The sequence below is a fragment of the Leptodactylus fuscus genome, chromosome 4 (assembly GCF_031893055.1).
Source record: "Leptodactylus fuscus isolate aLepFus1 chromosome 4, aLepFus1.hap2, whole genome shotgun sequence".
Taxonomy (NCBI): domain Eukaryota; kingdom Metazoa; phylum Chordata; class Amphibia; order Anura; family Leptodactylidae; genus Leptodactylus; species Leptodactylus fuscus.
Genome location: NC_134268.1, coordinates 16,831,009 through 16,853,740, shown reverse-complemented (window position 1 = coordinate 16,853,740; position 22,732 = coordinate 16,831,009). Strand labels below are relative to the sequence as shown.

Here is a 22,732-nt window from a genome sequence, read left to right as displayed (position 1 = left end):
GTCAGGTGGGCGGTGTCAGGCAGGGGGTGTGGCTCAAAGCTCCAATCAGAGGCATCTGGTGTCAGAGCTCAGAATCTGCCTGACACCACCCACCTGACAGTACAGAGACTAAATAGTATATAAGGCACCAAAACTAACAGCACTGATTGCTCAGAAACCTCGCCCCAGCCGTACTTTGCTATAATGCATGCTATACAGTGGTCACATGATCTCACCACATGACCACACCACATGACCACATCTGTGTCTGCTGTCAGTAAATAGAAACATTTTACTTTGATTCAGAGTCTGAAAATCTGTAAAAAAAAAGCTAAAGATTCTCACAGCTGAGGGTATGTTACTATCGTATCCGGTCTAGAAATTCTCTGGGAGGCTGATACATTGTAGCAATCCATCAGAACACGAGGGATTGGGCTGCTGATACGTCACACTAGCACAGGGATCTCCATCATTAGGGTTCATTGACCAATACAACAGAAGTTACACACAGAACCCGGCAGAGCCCACTGATTATACCAGGGTCCATGGGATTCTGCCATTTATAAACTGAAAGTGGGGGGAAAAAAAAGTATATTACATATCCTGTACTGATGCTGAGTTACATCCTGTATTATACTGCAGAGCTGCGCTCACTATTCTGCTGGTGCGGTCACTGTGTACATACATTACATTACTTATCCTGTATTATACTCCAGAGCTGCGCTCACTATTCTGCTGGTGCAGTCACTGTGTACATACATTACATTACTTATCCTGTATTATACTCCAGAGCTGCTCTCACTATTCTGCTGGTACAGTCACTGTGTACATACATTACATTACTTATCCTGTATTATACTCCAGAGCTGCGCTCACTATTCTGCTGGTGCAGTCACTGTGTACATACATTACATTACTTATCCTGTATTATACTCCAGAGCTGCGCTCACTATTCTGCTGGTGCAGTTACTGTGTACATACATTACATTACTTATCCTGTATTATACTCCAGAGCTGCGCTCACTATTCTGCTGGTGCAGTCACTGTGTACATACATTACATTACTTATCCTGTATTATACTCCAGAGCTGCGCTCACTATTCTGCTGGTACAGTCACTGTGTACATACATTACATTACTTATCCTGTATTATACTCCAGAGCTGCGCTCACTATTCTGCTGGTGCAGTCACTGTGTACATACATTACATTACTTATCTTGTATTATACTCCAGAGCTGCGCTCACTATTCTGCTGGTACAGTCACTGTGTACATACATTACATTACTTATCCTGTATTATACTCCAGAGCTGCGCTCACTATTCTGCTGGTGCAGTCACTGTGTACATACATTACATTACTTATCTTGTATTATACTCCAGAGCTGCGCTCACTATTCTGCTGGTGCAGTCACTGTGTACATACATTACATTACTTATCCTGTATTATACTCCAGAGCTGCGCTCACTATTCTGCTGGTACAGTCACTGTGTACATACATTACATTACTTATCCTGTATTATACTCCAGAGCTGCACTCACTATTCTGCTGGTTTAGTATTTTACAGTGATTGGAATCTTTCTGTATATGAGGTATATAATGGCGGACATGTTCCTCACACATTACATATATATAGATGTTTATAACACATATATACACTGGTCGGCATTACATATAAATGTAGATATGTCGCTCACCTACGCCCAGTGTTGTACTTGATATTTCGGCTCCCAACCTGCAAAACACAGAACATGACATGTTAGTTAATACAGACCCAACATGACTAAAGAATCAAAAAGAAGGGGGATGGGGGCGGCTGTGAGGGAGTACCGTATGTAATCTGGTCAGGGTCTGCCATGGGGATCATATTGACATGTTTAGCCCCTCACATGACTCCACCTCTCAGACATTACACAGCAACATTGTCACACAACTAGAAATCACATATAAGTTGCACAACAAAAAAGGTTATGCATTTCTATGGGGTCACGTGCAACCCGCTGCAACACAAGAGTCGCACAAAATCCAACCCTGCACAGCTGCAATAGACATCAATTGTGTAGCAGCAACACAGAAAAAAAAATTGTAGACGCATAGATGTCGCAGCTGGATCGGATTGTCACGGTCTTATATTTTGGTGTCACCAAGAGAGGGACATTATAATGCGGGGGCAGCTGGAGGGGGGACATTATAATGTGGGGACAGCTGGAGGGGGACATTATAATGCGGGGGCAGCTGGAGGGGGGACATTATAATGTGGGGACAGCTGGAGGGGGACATTATAATGCAGGGGCAGCTGGAGGGGGGACATTATAATATGGGGACAGCTGGAGGGGGACATTATAATGCGGGGGCAGCTGGAGGGGGGACATTATAATGCGGGAGCAGCTGGAGGGGGGACATTATAATGTGGGGACAGCTGGAGAAGGACATTATAATGTGGGGACAGCTGGAGAAGGACATTATAATGTGGGGACAGCTGGAGGGGGGACATTATAATGCGGGGGCAGCTGGAGGGGGGACATTATAATGTGGGGACAGCTGGAGGGGGACATTATAATGCGGGGGCAGCTGGAGGGAGGACATTATAATGTGGGGACAGCTGGAGGGGGACATTATAATGCAGGGGCAGCTGGAGGGGGGACATTATAATGCGGGAGCAGCTGGAGGGGGGACATTATAATGCGGGAGCAGCTGGAGGGGGGACATTATAATGTGGGGACAGCTGGAGAAGGACATTATAATGTGGGGACAGCTGGAGGGGGGACATTATAATGCGGGGGCAGCTGGAGGGGGGACATTATAATGTGGGGACAGCTGGAGGGGGACATTATAATGCGGGGGCAGCTGGAGGGAGGACATTATAATGTGGGGACAGCTGGAGGGGGACATTATAATGCAGGGGCAGCTGGAGGGGGGACATTATAATGTGGGGACAGCTGGAGGGGGACATTATAATGTGGGGACAGCTGGAGGGGGACATTATAATGTGGGGACAGCTGGAGGGGGACATTATAATGTGGGGACAGCTGGAGGGGGACATTATAATGCGGGGGCAGCTGGAGGGGGGACATTATAATGCGGGGGCAGCTGGAGGGGGACATTATAATGCGGGGGCAGCTGGAGGGGGGACATTATAATGCGGGAGCAGCTGGAGGGGGGACATTATAATGTGGGGACAGCTGGAGGGGACATTATAATGTGGGGACAGCTGGAGGGGGACATTATAATGCGGGGGCAGCTGGAGGGGGACATTATAATGTGGGGACAGCTGGAGGGGGACATTATAATGCGGGGGCAGCTGGAGGGGGACATTATAATGCGGGGGCAGCTGGAGGGGGGACATTATAATGTGGGGGCAGCTGGAAGGGGGACATTATAATGCGGGGGCAGCTGGAGGGGGAACATTATAACTCAGGGCCACAAAGATAAATGGATGGGATTCAGCAGGATCACAGTGGAAGTGAGTTGGGCTACGTTCGCATATAGCGCCGCATATTCTGTTCCTCTTTCAGTCCTTTGGCAGTTTGGCAGTATATAGGTCTTATACTCTAGTCACATCCAGAGCTGCATCAAAATGCCAAGAGCTGCCATTTGGTAAGAGTGAAAGGGATTCTGTATTGCAGCCACATAACTGATGAGATTTCCTCCAGCCATGTGTATAATTCTGCAGTATTTTATACTTGTAGTAATCAAAAACGACCACAAGGTGGCAGCGAAGTAACACAGCAGTGTAGCAGGGCCCTGTACCATGGATACAGCAGTGATGAAACCCCTTTATTGTAGCAGCCGGACCCCCAGTGTGAGGACATTTATAGGATATTTATGCAAGAATACCCCAGAGATGAGAGAAGCCCCCACTACGTCACTATTAGTCACAGCAGGACCCCCTGGTATTAAGCACTGTCACACATGCAGTATATTACATCCCCCCCCCTCCTAGTACCGCAGAGGCCCTGTTAGTAGCTTCAGATCCTCCTAAACTGGTAAGAAGGGGGTGCGGAGAGAAGAGCTGGATCTGATCCCGATCTCAGAGGGCGCTATGGACCACAGTAATGCCATCTCATAGTTTGGCTTGGTGGTTAGGATACAGATTCTGTATCAGGGTACCCTTCTGGGGGTTAATGGGGGTCCCCTGGTGAGATCTTCATATTAAGGAGCCGCTATAGGAGAGATGTGAGAAATGTCTCCATCACTCATCCTGAACTAGGTGAACTATAGTGCGGTACCTAAAACTGACAGCAGGGGGCGGCAGAAGATTGTATTTACATACAAGACAGCAGGGCTGTATCACACATGGCGGTATTAGATACAGCAACTCAGCGGATAAACCTGTATGCACCAGATCTATACACTGTATCACACAAGACAGGCTTAGATACAGCTCAGCCGCACAGTATCACACAGGACAGGCTTAGATACACAGCTCTCCTGCACAGTATCACACAGGAAGGCTTAGATACACAGCTCACCTGCACAGTATCACACAGGACAGGCTTAGATACAGCTCAGCCGCACAGTATCACACAGGACAGGCTTAGATACACAGCTCTCCTGCACAGTATCACACAGGAAGGCTTAGATACACAGCTCACCTGCACAGTATCACACAGGACAGGCTTAGATACAGCTCAGCCGCACAGTATCACGCAGGACAGGCTTAGATACACAGCTCTCCTGCACAGTATCACACAGGAGAGGCTTAGATACACAGCTCACCTGCACAGTATCACACAGGACAGGCTTAGATACAGCTCAGCCGCACAGTATCACACAGGACAGGCTTAGATACACAGCTCAGTATACAGTATCACACAAGACAGGCTTAGATACAGCTCACCTGCACAGTATCACACAGGACAGGCTTAGATACACAGCTCAGTATACAGTATCACACAGGACAGGCTTAGATACACAGCTCAGTATACAGTATCACACAGGACAGGCTTAGATACAGCTCAGCCGCACAGTATCACACAGGAAGGCTTAGATACACAGCTCACCTGCACTGTATCACACAGGAGAGGCTTAGATACACAGCTCACCTGCACAGTATCACACAGGACAGGCTTAGATACAGCTCAGCCGCACAGTATCACACAGGACAGGCTTAGATACACAGCTCACCTGCACAGTATCACACAGGACAGGCTTAGATACACATCACACCTGCACAGTATCACACAGGACAGGCTTAGATACACAGCTCAGTATACAGTATCACACAAGACAGGCTTAGATACAGCTCACCTGCACAGTATCACACAGGACAGGCTTAGATACACAGCTCTCCTGCACTGTATCACACAGGACAGGCTTAGATACACAGCTCAGTATACAGTATCACACAGGACAGGCTTAGATACAGCTCAGCCGCACAGTATCACACAGGACAGGCTTAGATACACAACTCAGTATACAGTATCACACAAGACAGGCTTAGATACAGCTCACCTGCACAGTATCACACAGGACAGGCTTAGATACAGCTCAGCCGCACAGTATCACACAGGACAGGCTTAGATACAGCTCAGCCGCACAGTATCACACAGGACAGGCTTAGATACACAGCTCTCCTGCACTGTATCACACAGGAAGGCTTAGATACACAGCTCAGTATACAGTATCACACAGGACAGGCTTAGATACAGCTCACCTGCACAGTATCACACAGGACAGGCTTAGATACAGCTCAGCCGCACAGTATCACACAGGACAGGCTTAGATACACAGCTCTCCTGCACAGTATCACACAGGAAGGCTTAGATACACAGCTCACCTGCACTGTATCACACAGGACAGGCTTAGATACAGCTCAGCCGCACAGTATCACACAGGACAGGATTAGATACACAGCTCACCTGCACAGTATCACACAGGACAGGATTAGATACACAGCTCTCCTGCACAGTATCACACAGGACAGGCTTAGATACAGCTCAGCCGCACAGTATCACACAGGACAGGCTTAGATACACAGCTCACCTGCACAGTATCACACAGGACAGGCTTAGATACACAGCTCACCTGCACAGTATCACACAGGACAGGCTTAGATACACAGCTCAGTATACAGTATCACACAAGACAGGCTTAGATACAGCTCACCTGCACAGTATCACACAGGACAGGCTTAGATACACAGCTCTCCTGCACAGTATCACACAGGACAGGCTTAGATACACAGCTCAGCCGCACAGTATCACACAGGACAGGCTTAGATACACAGCTCTCCTGCACAGTATCACACAGGACAGGCTTAGATACACAGCTCAGCCGCACAGTATAACACAGGACAGGCTTAGATACACAGCTCTCCTGCACAGTATCACACAGGACAGGCTTAGATACACAGCTCACCTGCACAGTATCACACAGGACAGGCTTAGATACACAGCTCACCTGCACAGTATCACACAGGACAGGCTTAGATACACAGCTCACCTGCACAGTATCACATAGGACAGGCTTAGATACACAGCTCAGCCGCACAGTATCACACAGGACAGGCTTAGATACACAGCTCTCCTGCACAGTATCACACAGGACAGGCTTAGATACACAGCTCACCTGCACTGTATAACACAGGACAGGCTTAGATACACAGCTCACCTGCAGAGTATCACACAGGACAGGCTTAGATACACAGCTTACCTGCACAGTATCACACAGGACAGGCTTAGATACACAGCACACCTGCACAGTATCACACAGGGCAGGCTTAGATACACAGTTCACCTGCACAGTATCACACAGGACAGGCTTAGATACACAGCTCACCTGCACAGTATCACACAGGACAGGCTTAGATACACAGATCACCTGCACAGTATCACACAGGACAGGCTTAGATACACAGCTTTCCTGCACAGTATCACACAGGACAGGCTTAGATACACAGCTTTCCTGCACAGTATCACACAGGAGAGGCTTAGATACACAGCTCTCCTGCACAGTATCACACAGCACGCAGAAGGAACAATGTGGCGCATCTTTGGCGCAAAATAAGGGGCCAAGCCCCAACACTATGGCGCGACTACACCCGGCTACACCAGCACAAATGGATCAGTAAATTCCACACAAAAGTTATTAAAAAGTAGATTTTTAGAAAATAAGCGTCCCCACCAAATATAAAGATGGCGGCCAGGACTCGGCAGTGGAGAGCAGATTGTGGGGTGACGCCAGTCATGAGGACGGGGGGGGGGGGGGGGGGGGGGGCATTTACTACAGAACACAGGAGAGCAGACACAGATGGAGGAGACACGTTGCGATGGACAAGTCCCTTCACGCCGTTCTCTGTACGCGGCCCGACTTGTGAAGAGGGACAGCTGAGCAAATATTTACCCGTAGATGAGACGCTCCTCAAGTACTTCCGAGAATCTCCCGTCAGCAGACGTCGAGGTGCGGCAGCGCAATGGTGAAGACCTGGAATGAAGCAGAACCCACAAAGAGTCAGCCATCGGGATCAAAGCAGAAACCTCACAATATAGAAAACACAGTACTTAAAGGGTTAACCGCATACAGTGGATTCTGGGAAAGCTGGGTGGCTAGTCACCTATATGCCTAGTGAGCCAACAAGAGAGATAGGTAGGACAGCAGGACTTAGACAGCTGGGTGACCAGAAAATACAGTATATATCATGTGAGACAGTATATAGGGTATGTATTATGTATCTGACAGTATATATCATGTGTATGACAGTGTATACAGTATATATTGTGTATCTGACAGTATATACCATGTGTATGACAGTGTATACAGTATATATTGTGTATCTGACAGTATATATCATGTGTATGACAGTGTATACAGTATATATTGTGTATCTGACAGTATATACCATGTGTATGACAGTATATGACTAGCTGTCAGCATCAGCAGAAATCCTTGCCCGAGGACACAGAAATCTGAGTAACAATCCCAGTTATGAAGTAGAACCAGTTCCAGCCTCGCTGCGGCCGCCCCCTCCCCGCTATTTTACCTGCAGGGGCCATTTATCTGTTACTCTGAGCACCGACAGGGGTAACAGCAGAGGGACATGTATATACTGGAGAAGAAATAACACAGATGCTCCAGGTACCCCACTCCGAGATCAGGACTACAACATCACTGCACGCTCAGACAGTCGGAGCCCCTAGTTAAGACTAGTTATGGGGGGAGGGGGGTCATCCATACCTGTTATAGTCAGATATTGGCAGGCAGAACGGTGCGACCTGCAACAATCTCGGGCCGAGCAACCTGTATATAGTATACGGCAAGGGTTTCCTATAGGTGACTGGATTTGTACAGCGCCATAGATAAAGATGGCGATATAGAAATAATAATAACAACCTGTGCTCTATGTCACGTCAATTAGAGGCAAAAACTGTCCAATAGTAAGACTGTCCACAGTAACCAATCACAGCTCAGCTTTTATGTTCCACAGCGGTCTCTATTGCCTACAGCAGCCAATAAGAGCTCAGCTTTCATTTCTCTGGGAGTCTTTGTTGCCTATAGCATAGTCATTTGTCTGCAGACATCTGTAATGTCCATACCAGCCAATCGGAGCACAGCCTTTATCTATACTGCCTATAGCGACCAATCAGAGCCCAGATTTCATTTCTCACTTGTAGTAGCCAATCAGAGCTCGACTCTCATTTCTCCTGGTGTCTTGGTTGACCAAAGCAGCCAATCACAGCTCAGCTTTTATGTTCCACACCTATCTCTATTGCCTGTGGCAACCAATCACAGCTCAGCTTTTAATTTTCCCACAGCTGACTTTGCTACCTATAGCAACTAGAAAAATGAAAGTTGAATTCTGATTGGCTGCTATGGGCAACAAAGATGATAAAAATGAAAGCTGAGCTCTGATTGGTGGCTATGGTCAACAAAGACACCAGTAGAAATGAAAGCTGAGCTCTGATTGGACAACCGTTTTACAGTTTTGATAAATGGGGTGTAATGAGCCCATAAATCCTGTGTCATTTGTACAAACTGCAGTGTGAACAGAGCCATAATGGGGTTGTATAGTGCTAGAAAAACAGCGCCCCATTGCTCCACAGGTCGCGTGTGGTATTGCGTACTTATACAAGCTCAGATAACAGTGACACAGTCACCGGTCACATGGCTGTCAGTTTCCATGCAGAATTTTGAAGGCTGCTCTGGAGGCGAGTAGAGTATTCCAATGCAGACGGGCACACAATAACTAAAGCCGTGTATAGGATGATATTAGTCCCAATACACATTAGAAAGTCACATTGCAGCGCGCCTCAATGGTCTATGAATGGGGCGACATGCTGGGAGTAGTAGTACCCGCGCATCAGGTGGCGTAACCATTCTCAGTCTCGCGCTCCTTTGTGGAAACTTCCTTCTTCTGAGGCTTTTATACATCCCGTAATCACAGAAAAGGGAAGCCTCGTAGAATGGGGAAGCGCTCGCTCAACGCCTTCCCATAACCGCCGCGCAATTAACTCCCGATGCATCCTGTACGGCACTCTGGGCGCATGCACGGCATTGTGTCACCAGCGCTGTCGGCAAGGGAAGGGTTAGCAGACTCTGCATTCACACACCACTATGCAAATAACACGCAGGATCGGTGATGTAAGGCCGGAGAATAGAACAAGACAATGTCTACTTCAAAAGAAGCGGACGGACATCGGGTGTAAGGAGGAACGGCAAGATGCCACTTAGGCCGCATTCACACTGTCATAACATGACCGTATTATTGCTGCAGATCCAGTCTAAAGACACACACTAGAGGCATCACTGGGATCTATGTATGGAAAAAACCAAGTCAGGATAGGATTTACAGCTCTAATACAGAACGGATCGTACACGGCCTTAGGTTTCAGATTAACTTATTTTTGGGCATTTTCGCTTTGCTTATTACGGTATTCATTCAGACCGAACAAGTCTAGACGGAGCTGCGTTACTATACTTTGGGGTCTCTTCAAACTAGAATTGGTAGAGAGGAAAAGAATATAACAAAACCGTGTTACTCACCTCTCCTGGGCTCCGGCGCAGATCTCCATCCTCTTTGAGCCTCTTCCAGCCACTTGAATGACATCAGCAGTCACGCGGCTCAAGCGGCATCATGACACAAAGACACAGATGACATGATGTCTTATGATCCGCTGAAGCCCAATCTTTGACGTCATTCAGGAGGCCTAAAGGGGACAGGGATCTGTACTGGACCCCAGGAGAGGGGAGTACCGCTGTTTGTTAGGTTTACTCACCTCTCTTCAGACCCCAGACCATAAAAAATTTTTGCAAGAAAACTCTGAAAAGATTCGCCAAATGAATACCACGACACGGGAGTCTGGTAAAAAAAAAAAAAAAGGGCGTGGTCTAAAATAATTCAATAATTGTGACTACACATTTATCTCCCACCCTGTAGATTCGTGTAGTTGTGTCATTACACACCAGGTGACACGACAGTCGTGAAAAAAGCCAAGCCTGCTAGATTTTTGGTCGCAGATGGCAAGTCAACTTTGGCACCATGGGGGTTTTCCAGGCTTATCAATTGATGACCTATCCACAGATCGTCAGGGATTGAACACTTGCGATCACCACTGATCAGCTCTTCACATTCGGGTGACGACACCAAGCACAGCGCCATACATTTGTGACCAATGAACCTGGCGTGGCCCCTAGGGGTGCTGGAGAAATCATCAGTTAACAAACCTTGGAAATTTTTTGACAAAATTTGGGGCAACACGATGGCTCAGTGGTTGCAGCGGTGGAGTCCTGGGTTCAAATCCCACCAGGAACAACATCTGCCAGGAGTTTGTATGTTCTCCCCGTACATTGTGATCTCTATATGGGGCTCACAATCTACATTAAAAAAAAGAAAATTTTTGGCAAATTCGGCATCAAAATCCGACATATGAACCAGCCCAGTAGTACGAAAATTAGCCCAATTTTTGTTCACATGACCGAAGTCTCTGAGGAAATCTATCTTTAATTCTGGTAGAGAGCCGATGCCCCCATCCTCACCGAACCTATCAGAGGGTCGTCACTCTCCTGTAGCCGCAGAAGAGGACCCCCAACCATCAGGCGTTCCCGCTATAGCCAATAACAAAACACAAGGAGTCTGCGCCTGGTCTTTGAAATCATAAAAAACTAAAATTTCCCCTGATGTCGAGACTCCCGCCAGACTGTTTCGCGGAGTGATGTCGAGCCATGTGTTTGGCGTCGGAGCTCTGAACTTCACTTAGGCCACGAACGCCAACATTCCCCACAGAGAAAGTTCTTGGACGTTCTCCCAATACGACTACTGTGCACACGAGCAAGCGCTAATGGGAAACGGACAAGAAATCTTCACTTAATATTACAAAGGCCGGAGCCTGTTGCGAGGACGAAACCGGAGGCTACGAAGAATGGTGGAGTTAAAGGGGCAGTAAACAAATATTTAAAGGGGAGGGGTTATTAAAACATTTCGACAATCCATTAAGCTTCATGTATCAATACGGTCTTTGTTGTATATATCAACGATTCTTCGCCATTTTCAAGATCTCTGCTTGCTGTTAGTGATGGATATATCCATGTCCACATGATGAATATATCCACCCAAATCCCCGCACGGAAAGGAGTGTGGGCAGCAATGCGTCACCACCCAATATTAGAAAATTCCAGAACGATTCATTATACGATGATGACGCTATGCAGCAACATCAAAGAGCGACAGATCCTCCGATGTATCCCTGCGGTTTAACCCCTTCAGCGGGTGACGTGTCCTTCTTTTGCAGCAGTCGTTCTTCATGCAGAAAGGGTTAAATAAGAAAAACTTAATTTAAAAAAAAATAAAATGATCCCACCCTGGGAATGGAGAGCGTTTCCAATTGGCTGTCCCCGATTAGTCAGCGCAGGTCTCTGGTGTTTAATTAGTCGCGCCCTTGGGGGCGCTCAGCCCGACTTCAAGGAGCTGGAAGCTCGTCAGTGATGTAAAATTAAATAAGCGCATTCATTAATGTCTTCCCTTTCATGCCTTTGGACCATTCAGGGGGGAATCTCCAAATTTAGCGCTCATGGGGTCAGGCTGTGCCCGGGTCACTGGGCAGGGCCATCGCCAGATCTGAACGTTTAATGGAGGCCACAGAGGGGTTTGCGCTTTATGTCAGCAGCTACAAGATGACGGCAGGCGCTCGCTGAGGACGTGAATGGAGAGCAGCAAATTCCGGCGCACACAACATAAAGCTGAGGGCTACGAAGAGGAGGAGGAGGAATATTAGATTAGAGAATAATTAGGCTGGTGTTATATACCGCTCAGAAAAGAGCAATTCACACAAGTCCAATTCAAGCAATGTCCTTCCACAAGTCCATATACTGTGGCTCCACTGCACACTAGGTGTGGGATCTGACTGGAAGACAACTGGCTGCAGCAGGAGCCTCCCCCAAGTCCTGTGTCTAACAATGACAACTGGCTGCAGCAGGAGCCTCCCCCATGTCCTGTGTCTAACAATGACAACTGGCTGCAGCAGGAGCCTCCCCCATGTCCTGTGTCTAACAATGACAACTGGCTGCAGCAGGAGCCTCCCCCATGTCCTGTGTCTAACAATGACAACTGGCTGCAGCAGAAGCCTCTCCCAAGTCCTGTGTCTAACAATGACAACTGGCTGCAGCAGGAGCCTCCCGCATGTCCTGTGTCTAACAATGACAACTGGCTGCAGCAGGAGTCTCCCCCCATGTCCTGTGTCTAACAATGACAACTGGCTGCAGCAGGAGCCTCCCCCATGTCCTGTGTCTAACAATGACAACTGGCTGCAGCAGGAGCCTCCCCCCATGTCCTGTGTCTAACAATGACAACTGGCTGCAGCAGGAGCCTCCCCCCATGTCCCATGTCTAACAATGACAACTGGCTGCAGCAGGAGCCTCCCCCCATGTCCTCTGTCTAACAATGACAACTGGCTGCAGAAGGAGCCTCTCCCCCCCCCCCCATGTCCTGTGTCTAACAATGACAACTGGCTGCAGCAGGAGCCTCCCCCCATGTCCTGTGTCTAACAATGACAACTGGCTGCAGAAGGAGCCTCTCCCCCCCCCCCATGTCCTGTATCTAACAATGACAACTGGCTGCAGCAGGAGCCTCCCCCATGTCCTGTGTCTAACAATGACAACTGGCTGCAGAAGGAGCCTCTCCCCCCCCCCCATGTCCTGTGTCTAACAATGACAACTGGCTGCAGCAGGAGCCTCCTCCTCCCTTTGTCCCATGTCAAACAATAACAACTGGATGCAGCAGCAACCTCCTCCTTTCTCCTGTGCCTAACAATGACAACTGGCTGCAGCAGGAGCCTCCCCCATGTCCTGTGTCTAACAATGACAACTGGCTGCAGAAGGAGCCTCTCCCCCCCCCCCATGTCCTGTGTCTAACAATGACAACTGGCTGCAGCAGAAGCCTCCTCCTCCCTTTGTCCCATATCAAATAATAACAACTGGATGCAGCAGCAACCTCCTCCTTTCTCCTGTGCCTAACAATGACAACTGGCTGCAGCAGGAGCCTCCCCCATGTCCTGTGTCTAACAATGACAACTGGCTGCAGAAGGAGCCTCTCCCCCCCCCCATGTCCTGTGTCTAACAATGACAACTGGCTGCAGCAGAAGCCTCCTCCTCCCTTTGTCCCATATCAAATAATAACAACTGGATGCAACAGGAACCTCCTCCTCTCTCCTGTTTCTAACAAAGACAACTGGCAGCAGCCTCCCTCCTGTCCAGTCTGGCTTTAAAGGCAACTGGCTGCAGCAGGCACCCCCTAGTCCTATATCTGACTATAAGATCACTGGTCGCAGCAGGAGCCTCCATCCGGTCCTGTGTCTGACTATAAGGCAACTAGCTGAAGCAGGAGCCTCTCCCCACTACAGACCCCTCCAAGTCTGCAGTAAGAACTAGATTGTCAAACCGTTGTCTCTTGGCTAAGCCACGCCCACTAACAGATTAACCCCTGTTTTCTCCGCTACATTTGTACAAGACTGTTTGCTTTAAGAGCATGCAGAAAAACCTGCAGACTATGGTGGGAATAAGACTATCTTAGCACTTGTCATTCTAAGCCTTCTGATTTAAGAATGTAATGGTAATCTACAGTGAAGACTGACACTCAGCACTGTTTTTACCTCTACAATTCTGGATAACGGTCTTGTCTACATGTAAACTCATTATACATCTCCTGGTCAGTGAACACATTCTAAAACTGCAGTGAAGACTGACACACAGCAGAGCAACAGGAGAGGTGGAATATATATGCACAGAGCAGTGCAGACTTATCAGCCATGCCGGTTCGGTGTCTCCGGGTTCATGAATAGCATTCCAAACCTACAGTGAAGACTGGCATATGTTCAGCAGTATAACAGGACATGGAAAAAATAACTGTGCACAGCCATGGGCCATGCAGAGTCTATGAAAAGCCGAGTGATGACCCCCATGAACTTGTATTTCTATAAGTCAATATAGCCAGCACTCTCCAGGAATAATGGAGGAATCAGTGACATTTCCAGACAATAGTGCACAGGACTGGGGGCTGCACTTAAGACATTTTGCTTTCTATGACCAACAAGCAGATGATTTCTATGCAGCGCCGTGCCAGGAGAATAACGTAAGAGACTCGAATATTGGCCTCCGGACATCGGCATGCTGCGGCTCGCCTCTGACCGGCTCACGTCCCCTCCCCACCTACGTGCTCAGGGTTTTGTCAGTCGGTGTTCACCTCCAGCACGATCCTTAAACATCTGGAGCACTCAGTACCTTACACCGCTCACATGGTGCATGAAGGGCCCCGTATACATTGTCATACTGTATGCAGGGCCCTGTATACCCTCACATACTGTATGAAGCATCCAGTATACCCTCACATACTGTATGAAGGACCCCGTATACCCTAACATACTGTATGAAGCAACCAACCAGTATACCCTCACATACTGTATGAAGCATCCAGTATACCCTCACATACTGTATGAAGGACCCCGTATACCCTAACATACTGTATGAAGCGTCCGGTATACCCTCACATACTGTATGAAGCATCCAGTATAACCTCACATACTGTATGAAGCATCCAGTATACCCTCACATACTGTATGAAGGACCCCGTATACCCTCACATACTGTATGAAGCAACCAACCAGTATACCCTCACATACTGTATGAAGCATCCGGTATACCCTCACATACTGTATGAAGGGCCCCGTATACCCTCACATACTGTATGAAGGGCCCCGTATACCCAGATACTGTATGAAGCGACCAGTATACCCTCACATACTGTATGAAGTGTCCAGTATACCCTCACATACTGTATGAAGCATCCGGTATACCCTCACATACTGTATGAAGGACCCCATATACCCAGATACTGTATGAAGCGACCAGTATACCCTCACATACTGTATGAAGTGTCCAGTATACCCTCACATACTGTATGAAGGACCCCGTATACCCTAACATACTGTATGAAAAGCCCAATATACCCTCACATACTGTATGAAGTGTCCAGTATATCCTCACATACTGTATGAAGTGTCCAGTATACCCTCACATACTGTATGAAGGACCCCGTATACCCTCACATACTGTATGAAAAGCCCAATATACCCTCACATACTGTATGAAGCGTCCGGTATACCCTCACATACTGTATGAAGCGACCAGTATACCCTAACATACTGTATGAAGCGACCAGTATACCCTCACATACTGTATGAAGCGACCGGTATACCCTCACATACTGTATGAAGCGACCAGTATACCCTAACATACTGTATGAAGCGACCAGTATACCCTCACATACTGTATGAAGCGACCGGTATACCCTCACATACTGTATGAAGCGTCCGGTATACCCTCACATACTGTATGAAGCGTCCGGTATACCCTCACATACTGTATGAAGCATCCAGTATACCCTAACATACTGTATGAAGCGACCAGTATACCCTCACATACTGTATGAAGCGTCCGGTATACCCTCACATACTGTATGAAGCGTCCGGTATACCCTCACATACTGTATGAAGCGACCAGTATACCCTCACATACTGTATGAAGCGACCGGTATACCCTCACATACTGTATGAAGCGACCGGTATACCCTCACATACTGTATGAAGCAACCGGTATACCCTCACATACTGTATGAAGCGACCAGTATACCCTAACATACTGTATGAAGCGACCAGTATACCCTCACATACTGTATGAAGCGACCGGTATACCCTCACATACTGTATGAAGCGTCCGGTATACCCTCACATACTGTATGAAGCGTCCGGTATACCCTCACATACTGTATGAAGCGACCAGTATACCCTAACATACTGTATGAAGCGACCAGTATACCCTAACATACTGTATGAAGCGACCAGTATACCCTCACATACTGTATGAAGCGTCCGGTATACCCTCACATACTGTATGAAGCGACCAGTATACCCTAACATACTGTATGAAGCGACCAGTATACCCTCACATACTGTATGAAGCGTCCGGTATACCCTCACATACTGTATGAAGCGTCCGGTATACCCTCACATACTGTATGAAGCGACCAGTATACCCTAACATACTGTATGAAGCGACCAGTATACCCTCACATACTGTATGAAGCGACCAGTATACCCTAACATACTGTATGAAGCGACCAGTATACCCTCACATACTGTATGAAGCGACCGGTATACCCTCACATACTGTATGAAGCGACCGGTATACCCTAACATACTGTATGAAGCGACCAGTATACCCTCACATACTGTATGAAGCGACCGGTATACCCTCACATACTGTATGAAGCGACCAGTATACCCTCACATACTGTATGAAGCGTCCGGTATACCCTCACATACTGTATGAAGCGACCAGTATACCCTCACATACTGTATGAAGCGACCGGTATACCCTCACATACTGTATGAAGCGTCCGGTATACCCTCACATACTGTATGAAGCGTCCGGTATACCCTCACATACTGTATGAAGCGACCAGTATACCCTAACATACTGTATGAAAGACCTTGTATACTCTCACACACTGTATAAAGGGCCCAGCATATCCTCACACACTGTATAAAGGGCCCCATATAGCCTCAAATAATGTATGAAGGGCCCCATATATCCTCGCATACTTTATGAAGTGTATCATATACCCTCACACGGCTCATATACTGTATGAAGGGCCCTGTATACCCTTACATACTGTATGAAGGGCCCTGTATACCCTTACATACTGTATGAAGGGCCCTGTATACCCTTACATACTGTATGAAGGGCCCTGTATACCCTTACATACTGTATTAAGAACCCATATACTCTCACATACTGTATGAAGGGGCCACATACCCTCACATTCTTATGAAGGGCCCCATATACCCTCACATACTGTATATAAGGCCCCATTACAGCCCCGTGGGGCTGAGGATGACTTGGGTACCAGACATGCCAGCTTACTGGAATTCTACTATTACTCAGTCTTACTAAATATCGTTATGCAAAATATATAAAATACCCAATGAAATACGCGGCAAATTAAAATTCCAGAAGAGGAATGCGAAAAATTGAAAGGTTACGGCGTGTTCTGCCATACAGAACCATGTGAAATGGAGGAGAACTGAAGTAATTGACGTCTGCTACGGTCAGTGAATGTAACTGCAGCTGTCAGGTGGGAAGGGGCCGGCGGCGGCAGAGAACCCACCACATGGCTACACAGAGGAATCACTGCTAGTCACTTTCAGAGCTGTATTCACAAGCCTGAAGGCGCCAACTGGAAACAGTCAGTATGATGCCGATACAGTATATGCTATATACACTACATCTCCTACAACGCTGCACAGCAGGGCAACTCAGATATAACTGACACAGGTGTAACATCTGTGGTAAATGTACTGCTATATACCATACAGAGCCTGTATATACCTCCATGTCCTGCCGTATCTCATCTAGTATCCAGGCTACAGGTGTAACATCTGTGGTAAATGTACTGCTATATACCATACACAGCCTGTATATACCTCCATGTTCTGCCGTATCTCATCTTGTATCCAGACTACAGGTGTAACATCTGTGGTAAATGTACTGCTATATACCATACAGAGCCTGTATATACCTCCATGTCCTGCCGTATCTCATCTTGTATCCAGACTACAGGTGTAACGTCTGTGGTAAATGTACTGCTATATACCATACAGAGCCTGTATATACCTCCATGTCCTGCTGTATCTCATCTTGTATCCAGACTACAGGTGTAACATCTGTGGTAAATGTACTGCTATATACCATACAGAGCCTGTATATACCTCCATGTCCTGCCGTATCTCATCTTGTATCCAGACTACAGGTGTAACATCTGTGGTAAATGTACTGCTATATACCATACAGACCTGTATATACCTCCATGTCCTGCCGTATCTCATCTTGTATCCAGGCTACAGGCGTAACATCTGTGGTAAATGTACTGCTATATACCACACAGACCTGTATATACCTCCATGTCCTGCCGTATCTCATCTTGTATCCAGGCTACAGGCGTAACATCTGTGGTAAATGTACTGCTATATACCATACACAGCCTGTATATACCTCCATGTCCTGCCGTATCTCATCTAGTATCCAGACTACAGGCGTAACATCTGTGGTAAATGTACTGGTATATACCATACACAGCCTGTATATACCTCCATGTCCTGCCGTATCTCATCTTGTATCCAGACTACAGGTGTAACATCTGTGGTAAATGTACTGCTATATACCATACAGACCTGTATATACCTTCATGTCCTGCTGTATCTCATCTTGTATCCAGACTACAGGTGTAACATCTGTGGTAAATGTACTGCTATATACCATACAGAGCCTGTATATACCTCCATGTCCTGCCGTATCTCATCTAGTATCCAGACTACAGGTGTAACATCTGTGGTAAATGTACTGCTATATACCATACAGAGCCTGTATATACCTCCATGTCCTGCCGTATCTCATCTTGTATCCAGACTACAGGTGTAACATGTGTGGTAAATGTACTGCTATATACCATACAGAGCCTGTATATACCTCCATGTCCTGCCGTATCTCATCTTGTATCCAGACTACAGGTGTAACATGTGTGGTAAATGTACTGCTATATACCATACAGAGCCTGTATATACCTCCATGTCCTGCCGTATCTCATCTTGTATCCAGACTACAGGTGTAACATCTGTGGTAAATGTACTGCTATATACCATACACAGCCTGTATATACCTCCATGTCCTGCCGTATCTCATCTAGTATCCAGACTACAGGTGTAACATCTGTGGTAAATGTACTGCTATATACCATACACAGCCTGTATATACCTCCATGTCCTGCCGTATCTCATCTAGTATCCAGACTACAGGTGTAACATCTGTGGTAAATGTACTGCTATATACCATACAGGCCTGTATATACCTCCATGTCCTGCCGTATCTCATCTTGTATCCAGACTACAGGTGTAACATGTGTGGTAAATGTACTGCTATATACCATACAGAGCCTGTATATACCTCCATGTCCTGCCGTATCTCATCTTGTATCCAGACTACAGGTGTAACATGTGTGGTAAATGTACTGCTATATACCATACAGAGCCTGTATATACCTCCATGTCCTGCCGTATCTCATCTTGTATCCAGACTACAGGTGTAACATCTGTGGTAAATGTACTGCTATATACCATACAGGCCTGTATATACCTCCATGTCCTGCCGTATCTCATCTAGTATCCAGACTACAGGTGTAACATCTGTGGTAAATGTACTGCTATATACCATACACAGCCTGTATATACCTCCATGTCCTGCCGTATCTCATCTTGTATCCAGACTACAGGTGTAACATCTGTGGTAAATGTACTGCTATATACCATACAGAGCCTGTATATACCTCCATGTCCTGCCGTATCTCATCTAGTATCCAGACTACAGGTGTAACATCTGTGGTAAATGTACTGCTATATACCATACAGAGCCTGTATATACCTCCATGTCCTGCCGTATCTCATCTTGTATCCAGACTACAGGTGTAACATCTGTGGTAAATGTACTGCTATATACCATACACAGCCTGTATATACCTCCATGTCCTGCCGTATCTCATCTTGTATCCAGACTACAGGTGTAACATCTGTGGTAAATGTACTGCTATATACCATACACAGCCTGTATATACCTCCATGTCCTGCCGTATCTCATCTTGTATCCCGGCTCACAGTTTTCCCCAATAACGTTCTCCATTGGCTGTAATATTGTCATCGCACCGAGGAAGTCTCAGGCCAGGACAACAACCAATTCTCACGCTGTATTTTTTCTGTCAGGTCCTACTTTCTGTGGTAAAGTTCAGTGAATTCTGAGTTTATTCTTAGACAGGGTTGCCATCGCCTTCACTATAATGCCATCCTGTGACTGGGCATATCACCAGTCCTGGCTAGAACAGAATAGACGGGCAGCACAAGCCACTCATTCCTCCCCTCATGTGACCTCTCTCCATCCAGCTCTATCAGTGGCAGCAAACACGTGGCTGACCCAATTAATTCCACGGCTCATTATATACATCGCTGGATCAATAGGCCGCCCCCGGAACAGATGCCGGAGGCCGCATGCTATCGATTATTCATCCCCTGCAGCACACAAGGGGTTAAACTGATCAGAAGTGTCCTAGTTACGTTACGCTTCTAGATCAAGTTTTCCCAACATTTGCGCAGGGGCCGTCACTCAGCTTTTCTGCTTCTCCCATTGACCAGAACTACCCTAAAGAGGCTTGGGTGGAAATCTACAATGAAGATCACATAATTAGTCATAATTAGCGGAGAGTAGAGACGAGTTTAGTACATGAAGGTGTAGCAAAGATGAGTCAAGTACGGACGGACATAGCAGAGCTCAGCCTGTCATTCAACACAAACTGGCGCTCTAATGGCTTGCACAACACGTTCAGCTCTGCTGCATCAGGCTAAAATACTACATTTTTAAAAAATTACACTCCGCCGTCGATAATACCCCCCACCCTCCGCCAATACGCTTGCGAGGGATCCAGCACTAATCCATTTACGTAAGTAAAAGTAGAGCGGGCGGTCAGCAGTGATACAACCAGGCGGTGATACTGATCGCACAACGACACCACAAACTTCCTCCTGACAACTATTATACAATGAGGAAGTGCGGGCGTCGTATTGTACATGAAATGATGGGAGGCCCTTCACGCTGACGACACACCGCGCCTTAGGTGGACGGCGGCCAACACCTGCAACTTTCTTGGTCGTACTTGTTTCATATGGAGTCTGGAAACAGTCAGCAAGCTGCTGTTAACAGATCTGCATAGGATGCAGCAGGTAAAACCGTGACTACCCACTACAGTGTGTGACCACTGACCGACGCAGGGCTGGTGGATACGGCTCTGGACACTGTATATCTCCCCACTATAATAGGGTCTTGCTGACTGGTGGTCCCATGTTCAGGGCCTTCATCTCTTGGATATAAAGAGTGTCTCTAGTTCTGGGGTCCCTGCACCATCCTGTATTACATGGCAGCAGTCAGGTAATACATGGACAGCTTGCAGAACCGCCTTCCCCTACGGAGTGAGGTCTATACGTTATACCCTCGGCTCATTGGAGGACAGACCAATACCCCCATTCGTTTTTACTTGGTCACATGATCCTGCGCAGCCAATCTAATCAATCACTGGAGCGGTCAGGTATCAGGTGCACGCCGGATTAGGCTACGGCCACAGCGGACCCTCCAAAAACCGCTGGTTTTGCCGCTACCGACTGCAATGCAATAATTCACGCGTTGCTTTGTGCTGCGGGTATTTTAGGCAGTGTGTGCCGTTCACAACGCAACCGATTATTTCACGGCGATATCCCGTTGCGAACTCTTCATGGGTGTCCCCAGCCTTAGGGTGCTAAATAGTTGCCGTTGCTGCTTGCACTCCGTAGTCTGTGACACAAGAGAGCGAGGTCTTCCAGTTTTCTCCAACACTTCTCAGAGCTGAAGGTCTGTCACAATCGCATTCATTCTAGACAAGTATCCGTGAGCTAGACGGCATGGCCTCCTGCACTGACACACTGTAAAAAATTGCTGGGTGTGAACAGACGCTTATAATCCCACTGCATTGGATGTTTATACACGTCTTCATAAATTCCCTGTTTTTTGCAGAATTTTCACCGTTTTTAATATTTTTTGCACATTACATCGGCCCACGCCCGACAGTGTGGGAAATGACAGATATCATAGTTGACCCGTCAGGATTGACAAGGGTACGAGGCTCGGTTCCTCTTTCACAAACTCTGGGACGAATACATAGAAAACTTTATTCGTTACTCTTGTATACGCTGTATATAGTGCGGGCCCTATGGAAGGGGGGGGTCTTAAATGAGGGGGTAAATGTTCAAACTGGATCCAACAAATCCCAAAATACTAGGCCTCATTTACTACTACCGTCTGTCTTTGTTACCATACTACCAAAATAAAGTCAAACTGGCCCCTTAGTCCGGTCTAACTGGCTCTGATCCCATCTCCGATAATGGCGTCCTATCCAATGGACATGGTGGGGTCCCATCTATTGGGCAAACAAACGTCCCCCCTTCCAATTTGACTTTATTAGATCTTCTTTTGGATGAGGCACAAGTCAACGGACCCCGATATGTTGTACTCAAAACATTGAGGATGGGGAGAGTCACTTTAATGTTGTCCCATTTTTTTTTTTTACACTTTAGGGGTTGTCTAGGATTAGGGACAGGGACGGCCGGACAGCCATTTGAAGGGACCACGGGACTTGAA

General features: G+C 47.1%; 1 protein-coding gene across 5 annotated transcripts in view; it reads right to left on the bottom strand.

Moving 5' to 3' along the window:
- The window catches only part of CYRIB (CYFIP related Rac1 interactor B), a 109,746-nt gene that overhangs the window by 33,916 nt on the left and 53,098 nt on the right, over positions 1-22,732 (bottom strand). For all 5 annotated transcript variants that reach the window (XM_075270101.1, XM_075270098.1, XM_075270099.1 and 2 more), the window contains 2 exons: positions 7,325-7,405; positions 1,678-1,715 (listed from right to left, as the gene is read on the bottom strand). The gene's annotated coding sequence lies outside the window, so the exon portion shown is untranslated. The remainder of the gene's footprint in view (positions 1-1,677; positions 1,716-7,324; positions 7,406-22,732) is intronic.